The sequence below is a fragment of the Pleurodeles waltl genome, chromosome 5, assembly GCF_031143425.1.
Source record: "Pleurodeles waltl isolate 20211129_DDA chromosome 5, aPleWal1.hap1.20221129, whole genome shotgun sequence".
In the NCBI taxonomy this organism is placed as follows: Eukaryota; Metazoa; Chordata; class Amphibia; order Caudata; family Salamandridae; genus Pleurodeles; species Pleurodeles waltl.
The window spans coordinates 1,185,488,466-1,185,495,744 of record NC_090444.1 but is presented as its reverse complement, the minus strand read 5'-3'; positions in this window follow the sequence as shown (position 1 = coordinate 1,185,495,744).

Genomic DNA, 7,279 nt, shown 5'->3' with positions numbered 1-7,279 from the left:
GTAGGGGCCCGGTGGTGTGCCACTGCCTCCCTCATAGTGTTGGCCATGTCTGCCAGCTCTCCTGCAATGGTGACCAGGGTGGTGTTGATGTCCTTCAAGTCCTCCCTGATCCCCAGGTACTGTCCCTCCTGCAGCCGCTGGTTCTCCTGCATCTTGTCCAGTATCTGGCCCAGCGTATCCTGGGAATGTTGATATGCACCCAGGATCACGGTGAGTGCCTCCTGGAGAGTCAGTTCCCTGTGCCTGTCCTCCTCCTGTCGCACAGCAGTCCTCCCAGTTTCCCTGTTGTCCTGTGCCTTTGTCCCCTGAACCGTGTGCCCACTGACCCCAGGTCCCTGATCGTCCTGTGTTTGTTGTGTGCCCTGGGGTCCCTGTAGTGGTGGACACACTGCTGATTGATGTGTCCTGGGGACAGAGGTATGGGCCCGCTGGGTGGGTACTGTGCTGGTGTTTCCTGAGGGGAGAGGCTCTGTGGTGGTATGGGCCTGTGCCTGGGTAACCGACTGTTCGGAGATTCCTGATGGGCCAGGTTGGTCATCCTGATCCAGGCGTCCAGAGCTGCTGTCATCACTGTGGGCCTCTTCTGGGGGTGTGGGGAACTGGATGTTGCTGGCACCTCCTCTCCAGTGACGTTGGCTAGGGGATCTGTGGGGATGTAAATGCAGTGTTATTGTTTCTGCATGTGACATATTGTGCATGGGTGTGTTGCCCTCTATGGTTGTTATTGCCCTGGCAGCTTTGCTTTGTGTGATTTGTTATTTGGTGGGCTAGCTGTTTCCCTCTAGTGTGCATGCCTTAGTGATAGGTGTCCATGCAGGTCTGTGAGGGTGTCCATGTGAGGGTGTTGCATGGAGGGCTTGGTATTGGGATGGGTGGGTTGTGATGGTGGGGTGTGTGGGAGGTGGTGGCGTGATTGGAGTGAGGGTAAGGGTGGGGGTATGTGATGGCATGCAGGTGGGGGGGTGAATGTAGTAAAGAGTTGACTTACCAGAGTCCAGTCCTCCTCCTACTCCTGCCAGGCCCTCAGGATGCTTGATTGCCAAGACTTGCTCCTCCCATGTTGTTAGTTGTGGGGGAAGGGGGGTCCTCTGTACAGCTATTTGGTGTCTTGCTGCCACGGGACGCACCTTTCCCCGTAGGTCGTTCCACCTCTTCCTGATGTTATCCCTTGTTCTGGGGTGCTGTCCCAGGGCGTTGACCCTGCCCACGATTCTCCGCCATAGCTCCATCTTCCTAGCAATGGATGTCTGCTGCACCTGTGACCCGAATAACTGTGGCTTTATCTGGTTGATTTCCTCCACCATGACCCTTAGCTCCTCCTCTGAGAACCTGGGGTGTCGTTGTGAGGCCATGGGTGTAGTGTGAGTGGTGTGGGTGAGGGTATGTGGGGTGATGTGTTGAGGTGTGTGATGTAAGGTGCGTGGATGGTGTATAGGTGATGGTGGTGTGTGGCTGTGGTCTTGCTATCTCTTTTGTGGCACTTGTTTTTAGTTGTAAAGGGTTGTGGGTAATGTGGGTGGGTGTGATATAGTGGTGTGGGTGTGTGGGTGTGGTGTGTGTATGTGTGTCAGGTGTGTGTATTTTGAATTGTCCAATGTGTTGTTTTGTATGTGTGTGTATTTTGAGCGCATCGGTATGTACCCCCAATGGTTTAGCGCCATTGAATGTCCGCTGTGGTGATTCGTGGGTCATAATGTTGTGGGCTTTGTTCTGTTGGCGTAACAGTGTGGTTTTGAATACCGCCAGTTTATCACCGTCCTTTGGCCTGGCGGACTTGTGTGTGTGGCTGTATAGTGACGGATTGCTATGTGTGTGACATAATATAGGTAGCGGAAATCCGCGGCCGCGGTATGTTGGTGGCAGTCGGCATGACGGTAAGCGGAACTTACTGCCAATGTCATAATGAGGACCTCTATCTCCCTGAACCACAGATTGTTTACATCCCGTATCTAAAAGAGCCTTCACCTGTTGTCCATTTAGGCTGAGACTTACGTAACAGCAAAATCCAAACTCCTGAGCATATAATATTGAGCGTGGGTATAATTCACATCCACAGGATCCTCTCCTTTTTTCTTCATGGGACAAAATCAGATGATATGGCCCCATTCCCTGCATTCAAAGCATTGTGGGCCCTTGAAGAAGTTTCAGTCCCCCTTAAGGTGGTTTATTCCTGATAGCGGTAGGTGGGTTTTTCCCTCCTTTCCTGTCTCCTTTTAGTCCTGTTGGGTGTATGGACTTAAGTCTTTTTTTTTTCTTCTGTGATGGGTAGACTGGGTTAAGCTCTTGCAAAACTGGTAGCCATTTTGACTGCCTTCTGCACTGTAAGGTTGGTATGTTGGTGTAGCCACATTTGTGTTTGTAAGAGGAGAGCTTCTAGATATTGTTCTAAATAGATTTTGGATATTATGTCTTCCCTACTACTTTCTGTGGGTTTCAGACATTTATCAGCTGCCATTTTAAATTTAGAAAACATTTTGGGCGTTGTCACGGGACTACCCCTTTCCTTTCGGAATCTCACACAATATGTTTCTGCACCCATTCCAGAGTGCTCGAGGATGTTGTTCTTGATATCTTCGCAAGGGGTGTTCCCATTGGGTTTAGCTACCTGATACATAGCCTGGGACTCTCCAGTAAGAAGGGGAGCTAGAAAGAAAGGGCCTTTTTGCTTTCGGCCTTCAAGAGGCTCTAGCAGCTCTCTCAAAATGTAACAAAAATGCTTCTGGATCCTCCCAAGGATTATATTTCTATAGTGCAAACCCCGACCCTGTTCCTCTGGTTTCTGATAGACAAGGGGTGAGTTGCAACTGGCCCTCTGAGACTATCCGCCTGAGCCTTAACAGCTTCCTGAAACAGGTCCCTGTCCACTTTAGCAGCAGACATCTGTCTTCCGATGGCCCATTCCAATTTGCGCTGCCCTTGAATCAGGTTTTGTACTACGGAATCCATTTTTGCATCAATGGTGAACTACCTGCATTCTTTACCATATGTCACAAGTGGGCGTTCAATTATCACTCCACAACGGTTTGTAGGAGTCTCATTAACTTTTATTGGCAGTAATATATTCAATTTTTCTGTTACAACATTCAGTAACCTTTTCTTCCTTCTCTTTTTCCAGGTCTGGACTCTACCACCTTCTCTGTGCTGTGTCCCTCGGAAAAAGGAAATACTTTAAGTAAGTGTTTGGAATATTTTGTTTCCATTTATTAGTCTCTTTTGTTTCTATTGTGTCCCATGAAAAACTCGTTTTTTATTGGCTTGACTTCTCGTGCTACCATCACCAACGATCTTGTGAGGTTAAGTAGAAGAGAATGAAACGTAAAGAAATGCAACTTCATAAGATTGTTTATAGGGGGGACCTTGTTATTTGCTAAAGAAGGCGACCGTCCAAGAAAGGAAACCACATGTAAAGGTTAGTATGTCAGGTATCTCAAGTTGGATGTGGTTTATCGAAATCAAATATATATATATATATATATATATATATATATATATATATATATATATATATATACACACAGACTGCAATATCCGGAAGCTCCCTTCCCGTTTTCCCAGCAGTGTATTTTCTTCCTGCTACACCCTCCCACCTCCCTCTGTGTCTTTACCCCTTTGACGTCCCCAGAGCTGGTTACGCACCTGGGAAAGCCACATCCCTCCTGGCACTATGTCGATGCAGGTTTGGTCATTAATGCCTGGTCCTGTTTCTCTTTGGGACTCTGCCGATGCGGGAATAGTTTTAGGGTCAGCACATTTGCTCTGACATGGTCAGGGTCTCTTCGCTATTCTACCTTGTACCTCGGTTCCTCTTCGTCATGCACCAGTTCCTCTCCTTTGAATGCCGATACCCCTTTCACGTTCCCAGAGACCACCCATTCCTCCTCGATGTCCTCTTTCTGTCCGTCCCCAGAACCTTTGGGCCATGCCCCTTAAGGGACTCTTGTCTCTCCTCTCCAGCCTTTCCGGTATTTTGATGTAATATTTCTGTCACATTCATGTTGGAATCCTGGGGATAAAATGGCAAAGTGGGGTTTACAGTAGCATCTTTTTCCGCAATTTGTACACAGTCCTATTCTTGGTTATTTTCCCAGAGCCTTTTTTTCTGACAGCATCCTTCCCAGACAAATGGAAGCATGCATAGCTCAGACCCCTTCCTGAAAAAACCCTCTGCTGACTGCAGCGAATTCAAAAACTACTGCCCCATCTTGCTAGTTCTGTTCCTTGCCAAAGTCCTTGAGAAAGCCATCAACCAACAGCTCACAGATCATCTGGAAAAAAATAACCTACTCAACACCTCCTAATCAGTTTCTGAGCCAACCAAAGCATGGAAATCGCCCTGATCACCGCCACCAACGACATCAGTTCCCTCCTTGACCACAGAGAAACAGCAGCCCTGATCCTCCTCAACCTCTCAGGGGCTTTCAACACTGTATCTCATCACACCCTCATCAACAGACTCAACAGCATCAGAATCTAGGGGAACGCCTTAAAGTGAATCGTCTCATAACTCATGGGACGAACTGCCACCCTTCACATCAGAACCCAATATTCAGCGTACTCCAAGGATCATCCCTCAGCCCCACATTGTTCCACACCTACATGACACACCTCGCAGATATCCAAACACACTGACTCAAAATCATATCCTACGCTGTTAACACACACCTCATCCACTCACTCACCGAAGACCCTGCCGCCACCAGAACAAACTTTCGCAGTGCAATGACCTGTGCGGCTGACTGGATGAAGACCAACTGCCTTAAGCTCAACATGGACAAGACAGAAGTGTTGATCTTCAGGAATAACAACTACACATGGGACAACAGCTGGTAAACCTCGGAGCTCGGAGAGACACCCCACCCACAGACTATGCCCGAAACCGTCAGCACCAGAAAGCCGTCACCCAGGCCCTCGTCATGAGGAGGCTGCACTACGGCAATGCACTCTACTTTGGTATCACAACTGAACTCCTCAAAAGACGCCAGATTATATAGAACGCAGCAGCCAGACTCATTCTCAACCTCCCAAAAAGGATCCACATCACCCCCCACCTCAGGAACCTCCACTGGTTCCCCATCCAGAAAATATTCCAGTTGAAGCTGCTGGCATACCCCTACAAAGCCCTACATGACCAAGGACCGGCATACATCAGCCATCTTGTTAACTCCACCAACCCACCAGACACCTGTGATCCACCTCCCTGGCCCTCGCACACACACCAGCATCCATCGCAGCCATAGGGGGAGGGCGTTAGTTCTCCTATGTTGCCGCTGTGACCTGAAAGGACTTGCCCCTCCACCTACGATCAGCACCCTCCCTGTCGGATGTCAGATAGCAACTCAAGACCTGGCTTTTCGACCAAGACTAACAGTGCCTGGATACACTCAAAGGGTGATAGTGCAGCACTCTATAAAAACTGATTGATTGATAATTGATTGATTGATCACTGGAATAATCCCAGCAAATATTTTGGGGCCATATCGTATTTTGGGATTCTCAGATACGCAGCATTTGGCTTCACAGTTAACTGTGCGGGTTCAAATCCTTTGATGAGACCTATGTCCTTTCTTGAAAAGTCCCAGACGTCAGGTAGTTCTGTGACTCTCAGATCAGCAGGTAGATCATCACTTGTCACTATGGGGTATAGTCTGACATCTGGGGTTTAATTCACAATTTTAAATACAACATCCTCATCATGAGTCTGTAATTCTATTCCTATTGGAGTGCAGTAAATAGAGCAATTTAGTTTGTACAAGAGGTCACTTCCAAGCAGACTCACAGGCCTTGAATCACACACCACAAATCAGTGATTCTCTTCAAATGACCCTATTTTTACAGGTAGAGCTTCTGTGATGAGGCTAGTCAATTATTTATTTGCAACACCTACAACTTGGATTCTTCTTCCCGAGAGGGCTAGGCTAGGAACCTCTGCTGTTCTTACAATAGAGCGGATAGCAACAGTGTCGATTAAAAATGACACAGGGTGGTCATTCACCTCACCATCCACGGATGGACCACTCTAATCTACCTCTAAGGAAGTGCCAAGTATGCATTCCTGCTCCCCTTTTGTTGTGTAGCCATTTTAGGTATAGCTTTATACAAGGTATTTTAGCAAACTAGGCCTGTCGTTGTGCACTTTAACTTAGATATGTCTTCATTCTAGCTTCGCTATATTATTTTAATAATAGCTACATTTGCGGTCTTGTTTTATTTTCTCTATCTAGATGCTCCTCTCCAAGGTCAGCATTGCGTTCTTAAATAAAGACATTTCTTCCACTCTGTGCTTTCTCAAGGCTGCAGTGAGAAAGGTTGCCGGCAAAAGTGGAATGCTGCCCCGACCCTGGACTTGGGGATGCAACTTATGAGCAATTTTGCCACAGTATCCTCAATCGTATTAAGTAACCTTAAAGGGGAAGTAGTTGCACTAGCAGTGCACATGCAGCTCTGAGACGTTCCTCCACAGGATCAAGAACATGAGCTGTCAAAGATTATCGCAGAGACCTACTCTAGTATTGGTCGAGACAGTCTGGGGGCCAGACCCACAAAACCAGGTTCTTGGTAAATCTAAAATAGATATTACCAAGAAAGCTCCTGAGGGTTCTAAAAATCGCTGGGATAAAATACAACAAACACCTAAAAAAGAAAGGGAAGAATCTCCACAAACAGAGACCCCACAGAATATATATAATCTCAGAAATAGAGATAATATTAAAACCCCTGGCAGATATCAATATACTGATACACGCCAATATCGTTCCTTTCAGGACTCACTGGAAAAACGCAGTGAGAGAGGTGGGTGGTCAGAGCAAAGAACTTAGTATGTGAAACCGAGACAGAAATCACAACACTCAACAGAAGTTTCTGTTAAAAAAGAAGAGAAACTTCCCCAACACAAGATTCAATTTAAAAAGAAAAAAGTGCCAGCAGTTGCGATTCGTCATGCCACTGAAGAAGAGGGCTCTATTGAAGAACAAGAAGTGGGCACTAGCTGTGTTAGACAGCGCGGCAGAGGTCAATATAGTTTCCCGGAATCTTCAAGAGCATCTGGAGGTGAAAGCAATTGATTACTTCTTACAAGTTGAAACTGCGGACATGCGTGTCTCCACGCTTGACAGGGTGTACAAAGTAACATTACAGTTAGAAGGAGACATTGAACGCACAATCAACACAATCTTTTGGGACCGCATCGTAAACATATATGATATTCTATTGGCCGAAAGAGATTGGCCACCTGAATTTGTCCGTACTTGCCCATACAGGGAAGAGGTTATTAAACCTTCTT